Genomic DNA, 10159 nt, shown 5'->3' on the forward strand with positions numbered 1-10159 from the left:
TGGCTTCGTAGACGAGAGACACAATGAGTCCGTGTAGTATCAACGTGCCCGGACAATGACTGAACTACGGTGTGTGTATGAGTAGGCTGGGTGATAATTGGGTGCAGGTGGTGCTCATCAGTAGGCTGGTGATTGTGATCGTTGGGTGTGACTGGTGTTAGAGCCTGGCCAATCCGTGACAGGGGTTCACCAGAGATGGAAATAACCCGCTGAGAGGTGGCGGCTTGGCGCCGAATTGAATGCAATAACCTTTCTCTACAGTGCGCAGGACCCACGTAGAAATATTTGGCAGTAGTTTCCATGCTGCCAGAAATTCTACTAAGGGAACCAGCCTCTCGAGACTGGTTTCTGGATTTATTTGAGGAATTAATTCGGTGACCTGTAACAGCGTACTGGCAGGATGCTCCTGAACTAGTTTCTCTGAGGACCCCCGTGGGGGTTGCGAACTCTCTAGGGCGGAACGGCTAGAGAATGATGTTCGCGGGAGATTGCCGCGCCCTGTAACACTGGCAGGGTTAGCTGACAGATCTCCTGAGGGCCCTTCAGAGGGGCTGGCCTCATCGGCCCTGTGGCACATCCGTCAGGGCCGTTTAGCCGAGGACCTCTTAGACCAAAGCACGACCCTCAGATCGGGCTTAGTCATTGAAGCCCCCGGTCAGGAGTGTTGCTAGTCCCGCCCTCTAGGTCTCACCGGAGGGAAACGGGCTGCAATGCTCCTAATATGAGCCTCTTATGTGAGGAGCTGGTACACGGCTGGGGTTTTATGCTCCCGTCCAGCAACCCCGACACGTGTGCAATTTGCCCATCAAGCCTGAAGTTATTTAGGCGGCCTGGAAAGCAAAGACGGAACTTTCAAGGATGATGCCAGGCTGGGTGACAGATAGCTGGCTAGCGTCTATTTAACCCGCAGCATCATCTTTTCTTTCTAGTTTTTCCCGTGATCTAGACAGTTCAGTGTGCAGATCGGGGAAGAACAGAAAGCTCCGCTTTGGAAGTGCTAACTTAGTCCGCAGAGAGCATAAAGTTTGCTTTTCTGCGGCTCATTTTTATTTTATATTTAGCTACTGCATTAGTCAGCACGTCCAACAGCTCCTCACACTGAGGCGATCGGGGGGCGGTTGAATACTTTTGACAACGTTCTCCACATCAACCTCCTCGGAGGAAGATAGGAGAAGCGTTAAAAACTCTTACTGGAAGGAAGTAACCGCATTGCGGGCTTCCTTATCCAGTGGGAAGTTTACCGATCCATCAGTTAGGGAAGGAGATAGGGGATCACCCGTCTCCATTCTCTCTAGTAGATAGAGGTGCGATCCCCACGAGTGCAGCTACCGCTCCGCCTCGGCGGAAGCAGGGCCAGACCTGCGAGGTACGCTAGCGAAGGCTCCCTCCTCGAAGAGAGCCTTCCAGGGACGGAGCACCTGCAGTGGAAGTATGCTCACACTGTGGACAGTCAGCCTTTTCGAGGGCTGACTGTGCGTGCTCCGCACCCAAGCAGACCACACATAGACTGTGTGTATCCCAACAGCAATGAAGCGTTGGCAGGGAGGAACACACTATCTATGTGGCTGCTGTACCGCCTTAGTTTCTTAACTTTCTTTCCCCCTTTGGTTGACATATTGCTCAAAATAAAGGTGTGCAAACTGGCACAAAAAAAAGCAATATGTTTAAAGACAGACAGACACAGAGCGCTCTCGCTGAATGACAAAAGCTGCCGCCGGCTTCAAACGCACGTGCTTTATACTTCCTGGTCGCTGACGTCACCACGCCTGTGACGTCACTCCCATCGTACGATTGGTTGTTAGACTATGACTCAGAATGCTGCCCGCCAATGGCGTTCCCCATAGCGTTTCTGACGTGGCTCGAGTTCCCGGAAGGGAACAAAAGAGAGTTCATATTGGAGTGCCCTCTAGTGGGGTTCAAGGGTACTCTGTAACAATGGCACTGCCCCTAAACTTTTTTTAAAATGCCAATGCATTCATAAAATATGGCATTTTTTTACTAAAAAAAAATGGCCGATGCCCAAAATGGCTGACATGAGAAAGTGGGTATGGTACGCTTTGGCATGATGCACTAAATCTAAAAAGGCTAGTTTTGTGAATTTTGGCCAAACAATTCAGTAGTAGAAACAGTAGTTTATTTTTATTTATTTTAACTCTACAGTTGTAATGTAAAATTTACTTTAAAGATTTGCTTTTCATTTATGAAGATGACATGAAAAAATGTGGCAAAAATCCTAATGGAAAACAAAGACTTTTAACGTGAAAATGGCATTGTGGCGAGGGGGGCGTGGTTCCTTGAGGTCTCCAACGGGAGAGAGAGACAGGTGAACGAGTGGTAAGTGGGTCAAGTGCAAATGACAAACACCTGTGTCTCGTTCCAGTAATCGGAGGGGAGAGACGGATAAAAGGAGTGTGTGCCAAGACAACGGCGAGAGACTGACTGGGAACTCGTGCAGCAAGCCGGATGCAGAGTGACAAGGATTACGACCTATTATGAGTTATTGTTTGATGTGATTGTGAGCGCAGCTGGCGATTGTTTTGTTTAAACCAAGTTTGCAAATAAATAGCACGAGTCCCAGTCTCGCTGACCCTGTCTTCTTCCTTCTGGAAACAAGGAACGTTACAGGCATTAATTGACCAGTCAGTAGATGACAACAGAGGATCACTCAGTAGTGCAGTTACTAATATTGACACTTCAGTCTTGTTTTTGGATTTATTATAAAATGACTATTATAACAAATGTTTGTAATTTTACTGTACCTAGGTATAAAGTATAGGCCTAGCAAGTACAATTAACCCTTGTGCATTGTTTCAATTTACAACCTTTCGTTATGTTGCATGGCTGAAAACAGCCACTACTTTAAACTGCTGTAAAAATGTATCAGATAATTTTTTTTTTCAATTTTTTTTGCATAAATCTATTAATCAACCTCAGTCCTGCTCAAAAATACTAAATGTTTTAAAAAAAATCAGGATTTTAACTCTTTAATTGCCAAATTCCTAAATGATGTCACTGATTTTGAAAAAAAAAATAATAATAAATTACTAATTTTCAATATAAAAGGTAATTGCGACCTGGATTTTTTTTTTACCTTTTTAACAGTCTTGGACATGTGAAAGATTAGTAAGAACATTGGCTTTCATGCATTGTTAGTTTTGGCGCAGCATCAGATTTTCATTTTTTCTCCTTATTTATTGTTTGTGGCTGTTTTTGCCCCATTGACTTCCATTATAACCACATTTTTTGATTGCAAAGCCATGACACCATATAATGCTGAATTCTTGATTGTTTGTGGTTTTCCCTGTTGGGAAGGGGTCAAATTTGTAAATTCTACTGTTGATTATCAGTTGGCCCCATTAACCCTTTAGATAGGCCTTTGCAAAAAAAAGCTTAGTTTTACATAGAGTTCTATGGAGTATAACGGCATATTATAGTGTGTGTGTGTGTGTGTGTGTGTGTGTGTGTGTGTGTGTGTGTGTGTGTTTGTTTTTGTGACATATCAGGACACAAATTTGTGTAATAACATGGGTATGACATAGGTATTACAAGGAGAGGGTGACTTATGAGGACATTGCCCATGTCCCCACTTTTCAAAAGGCTTATAAATCATACAGAATAAGTTTTTTTGAGAATGTAAAGATATGCACAGTCTCCTGTGAGGGCTAGGTTTAGGTGTAGGGAAGGTGTAGGGTGATAGCAAATATCGTTTGTACAGTATAAAAACCATTACGTCTATGGAATGTCCCCACAATTCACAAAAACAAACATGTGTGTGTGTGTGTGTGTGTGTGTGTGTGTGTGTGTGTGTGTGTGTGTGTGTGTGTGTGTGTGTGAGCAGACCACACATAGACTGTGTGTATCCCAACAGCAATGAAGCGTTGGCAGGGAGGAACACACTATCTATGTGGCTGTGTGTGTGTGTGTGTGTGTGTGTGTGTGTGTGTGTGTGTGTGTGAGCGTGTGTGAGTGTCTGTGAGTGTGAGAGAGACCTCTGTGCACCTTGATACATCTCAGAAAATCAAAAAAAGCACCTCAGCTCTCAGAACTATATGGTAAACAAATACATAAATATACTTTCTTTATTTTTGTTTACTCCATGTCGTTCTGAGAGCTGAGGTGCTTATTTAGATTTTCTCAGGGGTATCAAGGTGCACAAAGGTCTCTCACTCACTTTCACACACTCTCACTCACTTTCACACACACACACACACACACACACACACACACACACACATGTTGGGTTTACATGTTTTATGGGGACATTCCATAGGCGTAATGGTTTTTATACTGTACAAACCGTACTTTCTATCGCCCTACACCTAAACCTAGCCCTCACAGGAGATTGTGCATACTTTTACTTCATCAAAAAAACTAATTGTGCATGATTTATAAGCCTGTTTCCTCATGGGGACCTGAGAAATGTCCCCACAAGGTCAAAATCTACTGGTATTCCTATCCTTGTGGGGACATTTGGTCCCCACAACGTGATGAATACCAGGTACACACACACACACACACACACACACACACACACACACACACTATAATATGCCGTTAAACTCCATAGAACTCTATGTAAAATTAAGCTTTTTTTTTGCAAAGGCCTATCTAAAGGGTTAATGGGGCCAACTGATAATCAACAGTACAATCTACAAATTTGACCCCTTCCCAACAGGGAAAACCACAAACAATCAAGAATTCAGCATTATATGGTGTCATGGCTTTGCAATCAAAAAATGTGGTTATAATGGAAGTCAATGGGGCAAAAACAGCCACAAACAATAAATGAGGGAGAAAAAATGAAAATCTGATGCTGCGCCAAAACTAACAATGCATGAAAGCCAATCTTCTTACTAATCTTTCACATGTCCAAGACTGTTAAAAAGGTAAAAAAAAAAAAAAAATAAATAAATCCAGGCCACAATTACCTTTTATATTTAAAATTAGTAATTTTGTGGGTTTTTTCCCAAATCAGTGACATCATTTAGGAATTTGGCAATTAAAGAGTTAAAATCCTGAATTCTTTTTAAACATTTAGTATTTTTGAGCAGGACTGAGGTTGATTAATAGATTTATGCAAAAAAAATTGAAAAAAAAATATTTGCCTACAGTGTACTGTGAAAAAAATTTCAAAGCATTTTCCCAAAATATGTATCAAAATTAGCCTGGCGAGCCAGACTTACATCAAGATGTTTAGTCTGGAAACTCTCAAAATCCCTATGCACGCAATAGGATAGCGCTTCAACCAATCAGAGCAACGAAGAAGGTGACGTAGTAATTGGTATATTAAGCTTTTTCCGTATCCAGTCGGCAAAACTCCAAACACATCTTCCTTTTTTAAAAATGACTTAAGTGCCGTTCTTTGCTTGTTTCTTAAAGAAAAACTTAACTCCAAGTCCTCCAGAGTCGCGGCCAAAGCCGATTCGAAAGACCGCTGTTCGACAGCTGCAGCCGCCATTCTTTGTTTTTCAAGTGGCAGCCGTCGCAACTCTGTCGTCATATGTTAAGCCCGCCCCGCCTACTCTATACGCGTTGTGATTGGCCTGACCCAATTTGGGTTTTTGCAGCTAGAAGGTCTATTGAGAGTGTCTAGACCCACCTGGCTGCAAAATAATTTTTGCTGCCGCTAGGGTGCGTCTAGATTTCTAGGCTATATCAAAATAAGATTAGTCACCAAAAATCATTCCATTTGCTCTCTCAGAGAAAAAGTTGTGGCCAAATTAAGACTCAACAGCACCCCTCGGTGGACGAAAACGTCCCCAACAACACATAAGGGTTAAGTAATAATGCAAAATGAGATTTAATAATAATAAAAAAATAACATTCTTAAACATTAAGCCTTAAGTTTTAACTGTAGAAGCTATTATTAAGCCAACACAGATGTGTTTAAAGTACTTTAAAATTTACTCTGTGTGATCTTGATGTTTCAGTGAAGGGTGGGATATTTTTCCAAATAAAATGATCCTGCCAGAAGAATTGCTTGCAAACATATCATGTCTGTTCCATCTGTATCGTCTCAGTGAGCTTTGCAGACACAGTAGAGCAAACTCAATGATTTCTCATCCCTGTAACATAGCCTGCTGCTCATAACTTTGTCATAATCTGTGGTTACTTACATGCTGTGGGTTTTCTTTTGGGTCCAGTGTAGATTTTCCCTCAGAGCAGCAATACCCATTCTTCAGTAACGAAAAGTGATCCTGAAAGGTACCACAGAAACTGTTGAGATCAGATCAGCCTGTAGAATATGTAAAGCGACAGGAACAGTTACGCAGGTATTATATTGTGTAACTTGCTTTGTGGAGAAGGGTTTTAATTATGTATGAAAATGAGAAGTGGGTTGACATTTTGTTACTCTGACACATTTTCAAACAACTAATTGCTTTAGTAAAATATATATTAGTTAATGTAATTAAGTTTTAATATCGTTGAGCAAAGTCCTGAGCTAGAATATTACACTTTACACAGCCCACGTATTCAGTGCTTACAAAGCACCATGAATTCTTTTCCAAATATTTATCTTTGAGGTTTTTTTGAGCTCTCCCGAATGTCCTTTCGTTTGGTTCTGTGTAATCCTGGTTTCCTGCTTAGATCTATTAAATACTTTGTTCTACTGATATTCCTGCCTCTTCGAGTTTCCCCAGGTGAAAAAATAATATACTTAAATGCAATGAAAATACACTTAAATACCCGCAAATACATTTTTAGTACTTTGTTATTTTTTTTTTGTGTTAAATAAAAGTGTGATGTTTATACACTATAAATATACTAATTAAAAGTATGTTTATACTTCAGTAGGACTTTAGTACACTTGAAAAAAAGTATACTAAATACCAGTAATACTTAAATAAATTTTTAGTGTACTAAAATAAAGTATACTACAGAAAAAAACATACAAAAGAGTTTTATTAGTGTGTTTTTCAAAAGTGTGCTTTAAATGCTTTAAACATTAGTTGATTATTAGTGGACTGTTTACTTACTAATCCTAAGTTTAAAATAAGTCAATATATAAAAAATCTATTAGTAATGTATTGTAGTAGAAGTAGATTTTCTCAAAAGTTGTACTTAAGTACACTTAAGATGAATGCATTATAAGCATTAACACTTAAATTGATTTTGAGTGTGGTAATTTTAAGTTTACATTAAATGGATTTTATTAAAAATCTATTCGTAATGTATTATAGTAGAAGTCCAAATTCTCAAAAGTTGTACTTAAGTACACTTAATATGAATGCATTATTAGCACTAACACTTAAACTGATTTTGAGTGTGGTAATTCTAACAAAACGTTATTGCCTTGAGGTCCCCCCAGGTAAAAAAAAAAAAAAAAAGTGCACTAAAACACACTTTATTTACCCAGGTAAAAAAAGTGCACTAAAATACACTTTAATGTAAGTATACTTAGTACGCTTTTCAGTAATGTACTAAAAGTGCTCTATTTTCGCACACTAATTTTGTAGTTATTGTACTAAAAAATAGTATTAAGTTTATGTTAAGATAAACTTAATACCATCTAAGTGTACTCAACTGTGCTATTTTGAGACACCCTGAAATTGAACTAAAATGTGCTTTTAACATACTATATCTGTATTTTAAAAAATATATTTAGTTACAACTAGAAGTACACTTGAACCCTCATTTTAAACATTTACAAATATATTTAAAGTATAATAGTAATATGTTAAAAAAATACAAAATGTAAAAAAAGTGCTAAAATACATTTTAAGTATAGCAAGTATACTTTTTAGTACTGTACTAAAAGTGCTCTATTTTCGCACACTAATTTTGTACTTAATGTACTAAAAAATAGTATTTAAGTATATTTTAAGATAAGCTTAATACCATCTAAGTGTATTCAACTGTGCTATTTTGAGACACCATGAAATTGAACTAGAATGTGCTTTTAACATACTATCTCAGCATTTCCAAAAATGTATTTTGTTACCACTTAAAATAGAATTGAAACATATTTCATAAACCTTTAAATATACTAACTATACATAAAAAATAAACTTATTGATTATTTAAAATACATTAATAATATATAACAAATGTATACAAAGCGTATTTATAATGTATTGCCCACATATTTTTATTAATAAAAAAATACACTTCTTAATTATTTAAAATACATGAATAATATATGATAAATGTGTACAAAGCGTATGCCACGCCCTTGGACTGTTTGCCTTGGTTTTTCCCAGTGTTTCCCCCATTGGACTGTCTGTTTGGTTTCTCCCATGCCTTTTTTTGGTCTTCCTGCTCATTAGTGTGATCTCCTCCACCTGTTGTTGTAATTATCTCCCCTTTATAAGTTAGTTTGATTTCCAATGTTTCTTTGTCTGACTACAAGCGTTACACCTATGTTCCTTCGTTGTGTGCACGTCTTCTCCCGCCATTCCTGTCTATTGTTACTCTGCCTGAGGATTTATTGAAGACTTTTTATTGAAGACGTTATTTTGCGCTTTCCTACACGCTTCGTGACAACGTATTTATAATGTATTGCCCACACATTTTTATTCATTATAATACACTAATTAATTAAAATATATGAATAATATATCATAAATGTATACAAAGCGTATTTATAATGTACTGCCCACATATTTTTATTAATAAAAAATACATTATAAATACGCTTTGTATACATTTATTAAATATTATTTGTGTATTAAATAATCAACAAGTGTATTTTTTATTAAAAAAATATGTGGCCAATACATTATAAATATGCTTTGTATACATTTGTTATATATTATTCATGTATTTTAAATAATCAACAAATGTATTTTTTATTAATAAAAATATGTGGCAATACATTATAAATATGCTTTGTATACATTTGTTATATATTATTCATGTATTTTAAATAATCAATAAGTTTATTTTTTATGTTTAATTAGTATATTTAAAGGTTTATGAAATATGTTTCAATTCTATTTTAAGTGGTAACAAAATACATTTTTGGAAATGCTGAGATAGTATGTTAAAAGCACATTTTAGTTCATCTTCATGGTGTCTCAAAATAGCACAGTTGAATACACTTAGATGGTATTAAGTTTATCTTAAAATATACTTAATACTATTTTTTAGTACAATAAGTACAAAATTAGTGCGCGAAAATAGAGCACTTTTAGTACATTAGAGAAGTGCACTAAGTGTACTTAAATTGTATTTTAGCACATTTTTTCACAATTTGTATATTCTTTTAATATATTATTGTTATACATTAAATTAGTCATAAATATATTTATAAATGTTTAAAATGAGGGTTCAAGTGTACTTCTAGTTGTAACTAAATCTGTTTTTTAAAATACAGATATAGTATGTTAAAAGCACATTTTAGTTCAATTTCATGGTGTCTCAAAATAGCACAGTTGAGTACACTTAGATGGTATTAAGTTTATCTTAAAATATACTTAATACTATTTTTTAGTACAATAAGTACAAAATTAGTGCGCAAAAATAGAGCACTTTTAGTACATTACTGAAAAGTGTACTAAGTATACTTAAATAAAGTGTATTTTAGTGCACTTTTTTTTTTTACCTGGGTCACTCTGGCTCCTCATCCCCAGCAACTGTAACAATGGGATTGGAACATGGAGGTATTGCAGAGCATATACGATGGTTACCTATGCCATATTGGGTGATGCCTGAGTTGAAATTTGAGCTTGCTTTTCTTTAAGAAAATATAAAATGGAATAGTGGATTATCTAAATTAAATGAATCAGAGTAGTATAATCATTTTTACAGATGGGTCTAAATATCCAGTCAATGGGTGAGCTGGGTCTATGTGAGTGTATGTGGAGAAACTAGGGTTGAAAATTGGTCTACGTATTTCAAATACTTCTGAGTTAATAGCAATGGGCTTTATGGTGGATTGAAGAAGCCAGACCAAGATCTGTTCTGATCTGTATCTGTTCTGACTCTGCAGCAGCTCTGGAAACTTTAAGAGCAGGAAATTCTAAAGTTCGCCCTGATATTGTAAATGACATCTTGAGTGTGTTTTTTAGAGTTGGGTTTGCTTGCAATATCACTTTCTGTTGAGCACCAGGGCACACTCGGGTGATAGGGAATGATCAGGCAGATTATATAGAAAAGGAGATCTTTGCTATATAAGAGATATCCATGTGATCTGGAATGTATAAACATTAAATCAATG

The sequence above is a fragment of the Garra rufa genome, chromosome 7, assembly GCF_049309525.1.
Source record: "Garra rufa chromosome 7, GarRuf1.0, whole genome shotgun sequence".
NCBI classification, from domain to species: domain Eukaryota; kingdom Metazoa; phylum Chordata; class Actinopteri; order Cypriniformes; family Cyprinidae; genus Garra; species Garra rufa.